This window comes from Struthio camelus, chromosome 13 (assembly GCF_040807025.1).
Source record: "Struthio camelus isolate bStrCam1 chromosome 13, bStrCam1.hap1, whole genome shotgun sequence".
NCBI classification, from domain to species: domain Eukaryota; kingdom Metazoa; phylum Chordata; class Aves; order Struthioniformes; family Struthionidae; genus Struthio; species Struthio camelus.
Genome location: NC_090954.1, coordinates 16,363,787 through 16,376,713, shown reverse-complemented (window position 1 = coordinate 16,376,713; position 12,927 = coordinate 16,363,787). Strand labels below are relative to the sequence as shown.

The 12,927-nt window shown below is 38.8% G+C and overlaps 1 long non-coding RNA gene across 1 annotated transcript in view; it reads right to left on the bottom strand.

Annotated features, from left to right (window-relative positions):
* LOC138069138 (uncharacterized) overlaps positions 1-7,669 on the bottom strand; it is a 450,465-nt gene extending 442,796 nt beyond the window's left edge. Inside the window, exon 1 of the long non-coding RNA XR_011143941.1 lies at positions 7,614-7,669. This is a non-coding gene — a long non-coding RNA (uncharacterized lncRNA). The remainder of the gene's footprint in view (positions 1-7,613) is intronic.
* Between the last annotated feature and the right edge of the window lie 5,258 nt (positions 7,670-12,927).

The window sequence follows — 12,927 nt, the reverse complement described above, 5'->3', positions numbered from 1 at the left end:
GAAAGGTGAAGCAGCTGGTCTGGTGTCACGGGTGGAAGCCCTACATCCACATTTCTCACCTACTGTTTCAGCAACAGGACGTGAGAACTCTTTCCAACACAACAGAGGCATAGAATTCAAACCAGATACAGTTTTGGTACAGTCAGCCAACGTATCCTCATGCAAAGTGTCTCAATCAAAGCTTGATTATCTGTTTGTACGTATGAAGAACAATTCTGGTTTTCCTGCAAGACATTTTGAAAAAATATTAATTTCTCTTTAACTATGAAATATTCTGTTCCAGGGGGATTTTTTGGCTATGAAAACAAAGTGACCTTTCATATTAACATTGATTCAAAATGATATTTTTGTTTCATTTTGAAATGTCATTTTGTTTCATTTTTTTAAACTACCAAACCAAAATGAAGTGACATTTTAACTCTAAATTCAATGAAAAGTACTGTTTGTATTCAAATGCCAAACTAAAATAAAAAAGTCACTTCTCATTACATTATTTCTTTCTAGAACTTTAGAAGCATTTGTTTCTTATCTCAACTGAAAAATATGGTCCAAGACTTGCATTTCAAAATTTATATTGGAAAATACTGCTTTTTGAAGCATCAGTTGGTTTCAGTGTAATTTAAATTTATTATGGATCAGAAGAACAACAAGGACATTAGCGTCATTGCTACTTGTAATGTTCCATCCTCAAATTATCAGGCCAGTCTCTTTCATAATCACTGCAATGTACTGAAACAAAATAAAACATAAAACAAAAAAAATCCCACCCTACCTACTCTTCCGTCTGAAGAACAAAACTGCAGCTGGAATTTCTGCTTCAGCTGGAGGTGGGGTTTGGTTGGTTGGTTGGTTGGTTTTTGCTACCAGACTGATAAACCTATTACGGTTTATCACTCACACGAAATTATCATTTCACACATGAAATATCACTTTCGTTAATGATTTTCTTACACTCAGCTGAAAAGAAGAGCATATAAATCAGTACAGTACTAAAGCTACATCTATAATGCAATATATAAATGGACTATTCCATCTCCTTTTCTTTCTCAACTAGCTGCTCACGCAGGAAAGATAATCCACTTTGTACGTGGACGTATAATGTAGTTGACGCAGAAGTTGAAGACAGTTTTTCCACAAGTAACCAATGATGGAGCAGTCCCTAATGATGGCAGACCTTTACAGTGTTCAGCTATCAAGCTAGGATTAAGATCAAAACTCTTAGATAACTTAAATCCCTTTACCATGAAGCATGCATGAAGCATTTGCTAATCTGAGACGGGTCCAAAGTCTTTACCTTACATTTCGGATCTCGGACAGGTGAGAGCACACAGTCAAATAACTGAACTTTTAAATGACATAACTTTTAAATCTCAGAGAGTAGCAGCCTTCCGTGGCTTTGGCCAAAGGCAGGAGTATGACTGGTTTAACACAAAATGGCTAACCTGTTCTGAATTAGTAGCACAGGCCTGTCCTCCACGCAAACTGAGCTTCTCTTTCACTCTTGCTCGTATTGCCCTCCTCTGAGAAAGCTCCAAAAGCATTATTAATGGCAGTGGAGAAAAAAGCCTCAAAGAGACAGAAGCTCTCTCTGTGTGTGCAGGATGTTATTATTCTGTGTTGCTGCAAACAGAGGATTATGATTATCTCACGGAAAAAACAAGGAGAGAAAACGGATTATAAAAAGAGCTGGGGGTGAAGGGGAAACAATCTGAACTCCTGGTGAGCAAGCTCTCTTGTAATGAAACACTGTCCAGTTTAATTAAGTCAAAGTAAAAGCTAAGTGGGGGAAAAAATGGGGAATTACCAAAAAAGGATCCTAATCTTGTGTTTACGGGAACCAGCTACAGAAACTGGCTACGGCTGTTACTCGCGGCGAGTGCCAGCATCATTGCAGCCTCACAGCTAGTTTCACCTCACTTCACAGCCCTGCTGCCGCCTCATGCTGCAGGATTAGGAAACATTTGCACTGTAGCTCTTAGAGCTCAATAATACAGCAGCTAATCGAAATGATAAACACCACCTAACCGATAATTGTTCATGTTCACTAGGGAGGATGCGATCTGTTATGAGCCATTATCACATCTCTCACAGTCGCCTTTTGTTTAGCTTTGACAGGACTGCAATCGCAAATGGTTTTAGCTCTTCATTTCCTTATTACATCTCAAGGATTAAAGAAAATATTCCTCACTCAACATCCCATCTTCCCACACTTCTAATTATTTGTTAAAAATTATTTGTATTTTTCTTTATTCGGAAGCATTTCTACAGAGATTAATTGCAGGAAATAATGGAAATCTTTCATTTTACATAAAGAATCATGAAATTACGTCAGTCTTCTTAAGATGGGATTTTCAAGAGAGTTTAAACTCTAGAAACACAAATCCTACCAAAATGCACTCACTCCTAACGACTTGCAAAGCTGCCCAAGGGAAGAGTCTTCTCCTTAAAAAGGCTGCAAGTGCATACCTTGCACTAACTGAATAGGCTGAAACCCCACATTATCTTCATACCTATGATCTGCAACTCCTGCTCTCCCTGGAAAAAGCATGAGAGCCAAATCTGAAGGTGCTGGGAAATTCTTGGCTTGTGGAAACAGCTGCAGATAGGAGTTGCAGCTGCCTTTTACTTCTGGCCTTGCCCTAGAGAAACTGAGCTGCTGCCAGCTTTTCCGAGAGCAAGCATTCATTTTTCTGCTAGACAACGCTGGAGCTTCACAGGCCACAGTTTGAAAAATACTCACTTACACCTTTACATCCTTCATACTGAATAGCAATAGCTCACTTGCTTGTAACCATACAAAAAAAAAACCCTCATAATAAATTAATTCTTATTACTGTTATTAAAGCAGCAAATTTCTCACGAGTAATGGGAGGGAAGCACCTCAGAATGAGACTAGCGAGCAACATGGACTGGTGCGCTCCGAGGGGAGACTTGGCGCCAGACTCCGACCTGCTGCCTGCCTACAACCTGCATGAGCGTGTTAGACACTCGGCTGCCTGAGGCATGTCTGTCTTCACATACGCTGCAGGAAACAACCCCTTTTGCATAGATAAAGAAACATCCACCAGAAGAGGACTCTGAGCCTAGCTCCCAACTCTAGGAACTTCCTCAGGTAAGGAATAGCAAAGACTCTTCGCTGTCCCTACGTGTATTTTCCCTAGGGAGCCGCTTCGCAGGGGGTGAAAGCCAGGGCGCTGCCTATTGCAGCTCCTGCTTCAGAGCACACGTCACTACAACCCCAGCCACCACAGGGGACACGCACAAGCCTGGCGTGCGGAAGCTCACTTCTGCAGCCCACCTGACCCTTGCCAAGATGCTTCTGGGCTGGCCCAATCTGCAGTCTCTGATTTTGTTATCATTTTAGGGTAGAATATTCTTAGACCTTAACTTCAGCCTAGTTTAACATCCCCTGAAATTAACAGTAAAATTAATACTTTTTCCCTACAAAGCAACGACATTTTTAAAGGACTTCCCTGGAAATGGTACTTCATCGATTTCAATGGACTGGAGATGCTTTTTAAGGTTTTTTTTTTTTCCCCCTAAAGATCAGGTAATGCTGAAGTTTGGTTTCTTTTTTTAATCCTGCCCTTTGAGTTTTTGTATTCTAAAGCTGATTTACTTCAAGTTTGAAAAATACTCAGTTTCAGACTGCAAACACAAAATCATCAATTGTGTATGTAGCGGAAGGGTAAACATATCTATCTATACAAACATCTGGACAAACAGGTGCTTCCTCTTTCAATATCCTATTAATGATTCCACTTACTTTTTCGTCTTGTTGATGCCAAACATTTTGTGAGAGATTTAAATCACAGTGGCGTAAAAATGTAACCTGCTGATATCATTTTATATATCTGAACTGCCGTATGCATTTGAGTTTATCCTGTGTCTGGAGCTAAAGTCCTGTCAAATCTTGTGAGCTAAGTCCGGTCACTGTTGGAGAAACTTTGAATCAATACCTTAGTAAAGCAGAGAAGTATCAGTCACTTAGCAGGTGATACTGCACTCTGTCAATTCAGACACAAAGTCTAGTCTCCACTTCTGTTTTGCTTTGGAAAAGGCAGAAAACAGGATCTTCTCTCTGGCGAGTGACAAAAATTTCCAGAGTTCATTTTGTTTGGAGGAGTGTTATTGACCTAGAATACTGGCCAAATGCCAAACCTAATAATTATATTCTCAGCTCCCTTCTGAATGCAGCTGCAGCTGGTTATACTGATCACCTAACAGCGCACTGCTGAACAATTGCCTTTTTCTACTCCAAAGGTGAAGGTCCACCAGTGCTGTGTGAAGTGACCCCTGTTTATTTCTTACCTACTTCACAGAAGTGTTATGTCTCAAGGCTCAGATAGTTAATTATTTCTAATAGGAGATCACTGGCTGAATGATGTTTTAGGAGTACAAGCAACAAAGATGAACATGTTATTGCTAGATTAGACACATGCGTATGCATACTGGAATAAGAGTGAATACAACTTCAGTCTCTGAAACGTACTCAAGCCGGTGGAGGAAGACAAGCGCTTTCCTTGCCAACTTATTTCATATGACAAGAGAGGGAACAAAGACAAGGTTTTGTCGAACTAAACTGAAACAAATGTTTACTCGGAAGAGCAAAAAGAACCACTTTAAATTAAACGCAACCAATCTGAACCTTCATCCAAATTCAATAATTTTAGATGAAGAGAAAGTTCTTTTAAAGTTAAAAAAAATATTATTTCAAATAAGAAGTCTTGCCTGCTTCTTTCTGCTATCAAGAAAGCGGTGATATTTTCAACGTAATTCAGAAATAATAGAGATCTTAAAACAAAACCAACAGATAGTAAGGAGGCTGGGTGAGTCTCTGAGTATCTGCGTACTCTGAATCTCCGAAGTTGGCTAATCACCAACTATGATGGGTATATGAAGGGTATTAGACCTTACTAACAGATCTGTATATAAGCAGAGGCACTTATGTTCAATACCAAACTACCAAATCAGCACAGTGTTGTTATCGTTCTTCAGAAAATACAGTCAAGGTTTCAGGTTTTACTGTTCTTCCAAGTGCATAAATGTAACTCCCAAAATTTCAAGACAGGCACTAAATCCAAATTTTAAATGGAAAAATTCCATTATCAGAGTAACAAAAGCTCTTCAAAAATAAAAAATGGTGCTAAGTTTTCCATTTGCAGTTCACCCACCCACTGGATCGAGCTGAAACCTTCGTGGACTATCTGCAGACAACATAGTCAGACTGTTATGACTGCTGACAAACTCTTCATTAAAATTAAGTCCACAGAATTGTACTTTGATATGAATCAATCACAGAATTATTTCAGGTTAGGAGAACTTTAGGTGGTCATCTATATCAGCTATAAAATGCAGCTCTTACCACAGACTCTAAATAGACTGTACTACTAGTTATGATATGAGACTTTTTTAAAAAATAAACTGTCTGATTGTAATAGAAAGTGGGCATAAAAATAGAAAACAGCCACTCAAGCCAGCAAACACATTAATCGACGCAATCCTTTCTCCTCAACTGACAAATTAAAAAGCAATAGAACTTCTGTTCAAAGACGAAAAAGCTGGACCAGCTCAGCGTTCAACTTTTCCATTTCTGAGCACATGAAAAAACTTGCATAGATCCAGAAAATCCAAAAATGCATTTTGAAATCACGCATTGTATCTACTAATTCTCTCTACATATTTCCATTTCAACCCTTTCAATTTAATAGACAACATGCTCTTTCTGATAAATATTTCCATTGTGCGAGTGCCACTGTCATCTTTTACACTCTTCTCTAATTCAGAGTCAGTTTACTAATATATTGAAGTGCTGGTGCATAATTTTCAGATGGGCTCCCTCCCCCCCCCCCCCCTTTTTTTTTTTTTTAAACTCTACAATTACTGTCATGACCTGAAATTATTTTTACACACTTTGCACTTGAATGTGCTACACTGAAATAAGTAGGCATGTGTTTAGGGGGGGATAATTCACCTCTGTAAGCATAACTCCCTTTTAAGTTATGCATTTCAGAATGGCTGCCTTCATGGAGAATTGCACACATCCTTTACAGCTATTAGGTGTGGGCTTCTACGAACCCTGATGACCACCCAATACTGAAGTTCAGTTGCAGTTGTGATGCATTTATAAAAAAAAAACAATAGCCAAAAGGAAGAGATGCAGACAATTTCAGAGTTGAATCTAGAATTTTTTTTTTTTTTTGCTGTTTTAGCACCTTGAATCAATAGCTTTTTCTCTCGACTTCAGGAGAAAAAAAAAATTGTTATAACCGAAGACCAAGAACATCCAAGTAATGTTAATAGTCAGAAGACGCAGAGTTTTTTTTTGTCCAAACTGAATTGAGTAGAGTGGACAGCTAGAAATTATCAGAGCAGGTTAAACACACCCAAAGCATGCCTCCAGGATGGTTCAGTGCTTTCTGAGAAGCTATTATTTATTTAACTTACAGAAAAGGAATTCAACTAAGGATGAAGGCTACACACTCAACAGGAGTCTTGTGGGTGTCCTGTATGTATACCAGCTGTTTCCCCTTTCCAAATAAATTCTTCTCCTGCTTCAAGTTGCTCATAAACAGTTAGTATGAACAGTAGTACTTGTATTAAAGAATACTTTTACATTTTATTTTCTCATGTGTGCCTTTTAGAAATAAAACATTAAATATGAAAGAAAGAGAAGGGGGAAAATGGGTATTGGAGTGGCAACAAAAACAGCCCTTAACTCCGAAAAGTTGTGCAAATAAAGGTCAGTCAGTGGCAGAGTAATCCATTATTTATTTTCCCTCAAAATCGGACACAAAATTCCCTTGTTATAGTCAGCTTCTAAGACTGCAGAACAAGAAAAGAACTAAAATGCTAGCTCCTGATGTACCAGGACCAATACTTTACTTCCACTCTCTCATAATCCTGAAGTAATATTTGTCGCTGAATCAGGCCTAAGTGCCATAAGAGTATTCCACACTGGTGCATTAAGTTTATTACCCAATACACAGAAAGCAAAATAAGACATAATTAGATAGATAGGGCTTTCAAATCCATCCTAAATGTAAGTAACTTCCTTTTTATTAAATAAATGGAGGTGGATGCAATGATTAGAGAACAAGAAATGTATGCTCCTGGAAAGAAAAAGGATGGGGCCTCACTGGAAAATCCCCATAGCAAGTGTATTCTTTAGATGGTAAAATTTAACAGAGTTAGTGAAGGGTCTCCTGAACCTTCTCCTTTTCCACTGCAAATTCACTATTGTATTTGGTCTGCTAGGGCAACACAATCAATTTAGACACCACCAATGTTTCCAAAAATTTCACAGAACAAGTGGAAGCACAAAGGGATAAAAAAGGTACATCTTGAGAGGCCTGGATTTCATATACCACCTGCTGCTTGTGAGTGTCTGAAATACTGACTGCAGAAAGATACACAGCATTGTTCGTGAAGTTGCAGAATGAATTCAGAAAGCAGAGAAGACAGGGACAAAGAAATAAAATAAATTAAAGTGCTGCTGAAAAGAAGGCAGGACTGTTAAATGCAGTTACTGAAAATAAAAACAGCTGAAATTCTGTCAGATTCTAGAGAAGTACATTTTATAATACAAGAGCAAAATAATCAGATAGTCTTACCAGAAGGAGTGCTGTATTTGATGCACTCTGACGAGAACCAGCTAAGTTTTCTCCTGAAAGAACATAAAATGAAAAGTGTGTCAGAAAGAGGTAGCTCAAAAATTTCCTGTCAAAGCACAAACAGTTCAGATTGTTTATGTAATGTAAGCTTGGACTTCTTCAGAAATGTTCTTATTTTTAATAATAAAATATTCTTTTTAATAACAATCTTATTCTGGAATAGTATTTTTTCCCCTGAATTTCACACTTTCGCATGTGCAGCTACTATGCTTGTTTATTTTCTATTTGTATTACAGAGTCTGTGGACATAGAGCAGATTGTGCTAACATTGTACAGATGTAAGAAATAATAACATTTAAAATATACGTATGTTCTTTACATTAGAGTTTTAGGTGCTGAGAATTAAGAGGGAAAAAGTCACTAGCGGCTTTCTAATCTGACAAGAATTTACATTCCTATCCTAAACCCAAATGGCTTTTTAAAAATATTTAATAATTCAGCATTAAGGACTTAAGAGTTTCTATGTCCACAGTTACACTATGCTTGGTGGCTATGCAGTAAGGCAAAAAAATAAATACATCTCTTGACTTTTTTTCTGTCAACCTGCAATTAAAAAAATCTTATGGAATGGTCAAATGAACAGCAAGCGAAGTAGGTGGGTTTGAGTGCGCTCTCACAGATTATCAGTATTTTCACACATTTTTTAATCCATTTTTGCCCAACATTTCCTTAAAAAAGAGGTTTACGCAAGAGACTGTTTCACAGTCATCGGAAATTGACCTTTTGCCATTGTCCCCATCACCACGTAACAGCTTTTGCTAGGGAATGGCACTGATATTCTGTCATGCCAACATGTTTAACCAAGCGGTCATCTGTATTAATGAGCATTACGTTGGGGCTCGAAGGCTGCCCTCGCTAACACAGAGGCCGTACTGTTGCTCTGTAAGGTAAGCCAGGAACGAGTCTTGAACGTCCATATTTCCCTCCTGCAATAGCAGCCAATTCTCCTTGCGTCAAAGCCCTTTCCTCTCTGAACGACGACCCTGACTCAGTTGGGACACACACCTCCTGTTGGAGAGCCCTGTGACAACCCACATACGAAAGCTGCTGCTTCACAGTAAGCAATAACTTTCTTCTGACACACTGAAAAGAGAACAATGTTTTAGTGTAAGGAGTTACAGATGAGGGTTACGTTTTTCACCTGAAGATTCCTAACGTCTGTCGTCTATGGCAAGGCTCAGCCCCAAGCACTAACACATTTTTCACACCTTTGTGTAAATCACACGTTCCGGGACTAATAGGACTCTCACCCTGAACACCTGGTGAGCTTTCATTTTGTGTATTTCAAGCAATTCTTTTTTTATGACTTAGGTCATCATTATTGACGAAAGAGAAGAGAAATGAAGGAATTTGTCTCTCATCAATGCCTTTCTGCTGTATAAATAAAAATGAACACATTTAAGATCAAGATATACAAGGTTTGCTGTTGCAGATCTTCTCTGTTACCATGCAGGACTACATGGCATTGAACACAAACAAGGCGACAGATTTACCAGCCTTAATTTTCATATATGACATTTAATTGTCATATATGACAAAGGAAAAGCATCATCTCTAGATGAAGCAATAAGCTGCATTATATACAAAGTAGTGTGGCAATATGACAGGAAAGGTATATGTTTTAAAGAAAAATGAGTATCCTTTAAGTTTATCTGATGGCAGTTAGCTTTTGTTATCACTGCCGAAAACACGACATTCCAGAACAGGGACTTACAGTACAAACATTATGCGGAATTGAAAGTGAAAAAGGTTTCTGACCTTGGAAACAATGTTTCTGAGCCTATGAATGAAATTGCAAAGAAGATGCCTTTTAAGTTTACACTACTGACACACGTACAAGATGAAACGATGAAGAATCACTAGCTTCATATTCCAGAAATAGGTATTTTACATGCTTTTAATACAAAAATCAGAAATACTGTCTACATTTTAATAATCTGGAACCAGAACTCATAAGTTTTTGAAGTATTGCTGCATATCTGCTTCCAGGAAGAGTAAAATGTGAAAGCTTTATGGTATTATATTCAATTGCAAACATTTTTCAACAAAGCTTGTGTCCTGAATAATCTTCACTTTAAAAATTAAGGAATATAAAACCCTGGTCAAATTTGTATTGAAAATACGACCTCAGTTCACTGAGAGTACAACAAACTGTGAGAACAATAACTGCAAAGTAGCTGTCATCTAATGTCTCATTCACATCTCAATTTTGAAATAAAACTTCTCTAGAGAAGTTTAGATCACAAAGTCTACATTCTACTTACAAATACATCTCTAGATTTCTAGAGATGTTTTTCACGGTCCTAGTATAAAGGTAAGTAACTTATTTGAATTATTCAAGGAGCAAATGTTAAATCAGACACTGACCAGCACATATAATCTTCAGTCATTAGTATTCCTAAGTTTCCATCATTAACGAGTTCCACAGCATAAGGATAACTGTGGAATTTCTTTCCCTATTAGAATATTCTAACTTTGGAAAAGAAATTCAGCCTCCAAAAATACGCTTTTTGTTATTTCTAGCTTTTTAGGACACCTTGCACACGGGGCCAGGAGTGGAAAATACAAAAAAAAAAAAAAAAAATCAGAATTTCTTCTGACACGCTCCTTAGTATGAGTGCTTTGTTAATTGATTATTTCATTCAAGTACAGTATAATTATTTTTTAAACCTGCTGAAGCAGAGAAATTACTATTGTTTGTGTTACAGCTAAAACAACAGGAAAGCCTGTTTTGTGCAGCTTCAGTGGCGTGGAACATGCTAGAAGAATTAAGTAACTGAAATACTTGGTAACTTCACATTTCTAATAGCTATATGTATACTGTAATTAAAATCTAAACCAAAAAATGATATAAATATGAAAATATAAAAAGACACGCCCCCCCAAATTGAAATAAAGCTGTAGAGCCTTTATTAAATTTTCTAATATATCAGCACTAAAAGCCACACCATCACTTCTCAAACTTTAGCTATGTTGCATATATAATTTCAAAATACAAATATCCTATTCACAGAATCCTTACAAAACTATTCCCCAGAAGAACACAACACAAAATTCAAACTTTCCATGTTTCCTTGGAGACATGCCATTGAAATGCAGACGGTACTCAAAGATTGTTTTCACTAGGTAGAGGTAGGGATCAGGCAGTAAAAACATGTATGTGCTGCCTTGCCGCTGCACTCTGCCAGAGCGTGGATCGCTGAGCCACAGCGCATGACTTGGGTAATACTGGGTTATCCAGAGTACCAGATTTCAGCTAGCTCATGCTGAATGCAGAAATTCACCATTCAGTTCAAAAGGGTACCACAAATTACCATTCGGGAGTGGTTTTGTGCCAACACGTACCAGGCTACCTGGACCTCAGGCTGAATGGAGTCCATCCTGCTTTTTGCCTTACTTGCACACTGCAGAAAGCCCGGATGTCTGGTGCATGTGCTGGGCACTCTCTAGTTGACAAAAGCAATGCCGCCCTGGATATCTCAGAGGGGGGTCTTTTCCAGCGTCAGACATTACCCGAGGAAGCTGTTCCTAAAAAGATCCATGCCATACGTAACTGCTGAGCACCTCAGACACTGCAAGAAAGCAAGATACCGCTTTGTCTCCTCCCTGCGCACAGCACAAACCTTAGCCTCAACAGGAATCTGTGCCAGGTTATGGCCATACAACCAATAGCACAACTGCAGCAAGGCTCCCTGTCCTAAGAGCGAATTTTTCTGCTCAGTACCGACGATGGTAGACAAAACATTAAGAACTCCAATCCGTCTGAATGGGTCCCATTGTCAGGAGTTTTCAACGACTGAGCTATTGCCTCTTCCACAGAAAGTCAAGGTCTGCAAGAAGGACAAAGATATGCGCTGCAGGCACAAAGATGAGCAAAATTCTCAAGACAAAGAAGATAAAAGAGATTTTCATAGATATATTCTCTGAGCTTCTCTCCACGTTTGGTGGAGCATAGAGGAACTGTCATTTGTCATCAGGGAAAGCGCTATCCATGTCTTTCAAAAGCTGGCAAACCGTCTCCCCCTTCTCTTTTGGCAGTCAGCTCAGGCTGGGCCAGGTAACAAACTGTCCATGCAGTTTAGCATGCGATTGCCTCTGGGTGATCAATAGGAAGGCAGAGTGGTTTGTTTGCATGATGCAAGCACTAGCCTACACTAGTACTTTAAACATGACGCATCTCTTTAGAATGGGTCTCTGGAGATCACCTTGTTGAGGGCAACCTCAAAGTAAGATCCAAAGCTTGACCAGATTGCTCAGTGGTGTATCCAGCAATTTTGAACATCTCCATGGGTGGAGATCACACCACCTCTACTGGCAACCTGCCTCAATGTCCGACTACCATCACAGTGATCCTTTTTTCCTTAGATTCAGTCGGAATTTCTCCCATTGCAGCTTATGCCTGCTGTCCTTCGGCCTTTTGTTGTCCATCTCCAGGAGTCTCTGTCTTCTCTATAAACTCCATTTTAGATCCTCCCTGTTGATCTCTTCTTAAAAGAGAACAGACCCAGTTCTCCCAGTTTCTCCTCATATACTGTGCTCCAACCCTCCACTCATTATAGTTTAATAACATTGGTACTACCAGTACCAATGGAGTCATCATGCTATCCTTGCTATTCGGAAACTTTTTCTACTTGCTGCTGCCACTGAATAGCTGCATGAGGTCAGTCATTTCTAGGACCTTTTCAGTTATTAGAAAGGTAGCTATTGCATAGTTGCAGAATGTACGTTTGGCTATCAAAGTGAAGATGGATTCTAAACCAGGCTTGGATTTGAGCCTTATCTCTTTACCAGAATACCACTTGCTAGTCTTATCTTCCCAATATTCAGAAGAATACAGAAAAAGCAGACGACAGAAGTGTGGGAACGTTACACTCATGCAGAGCTATGTCCTCTACAAGCACTAGCAACATGTCATTCATTCTTACCTATGACAACCAGAAGACTTACCTGTGAAGGGTGACATGCCTCATCCTTCTAAGGAAAATCCCCCACAGCTCTTTGCTGTAATACGAAATGAGATTATGGAGGATGAGAGTAAACCTACCTTTCTCCCCATGAAGTGGAATCTCCCAGTCTCCCAGAAAACAGGAGCTCAACGTTCCCTTGTAAGTATTGTCACTTTCGTGTGCGGTTTTTTTGTCTGTTTCAGTTTTTGCTCATTAAAAACCAAATGCCAACTCCAGACCAAAATACAAAAATTAGTGAAAAAAGCATTCACCTGCATCAGCTATCTTAAACTACAGCAGGCCAGGTG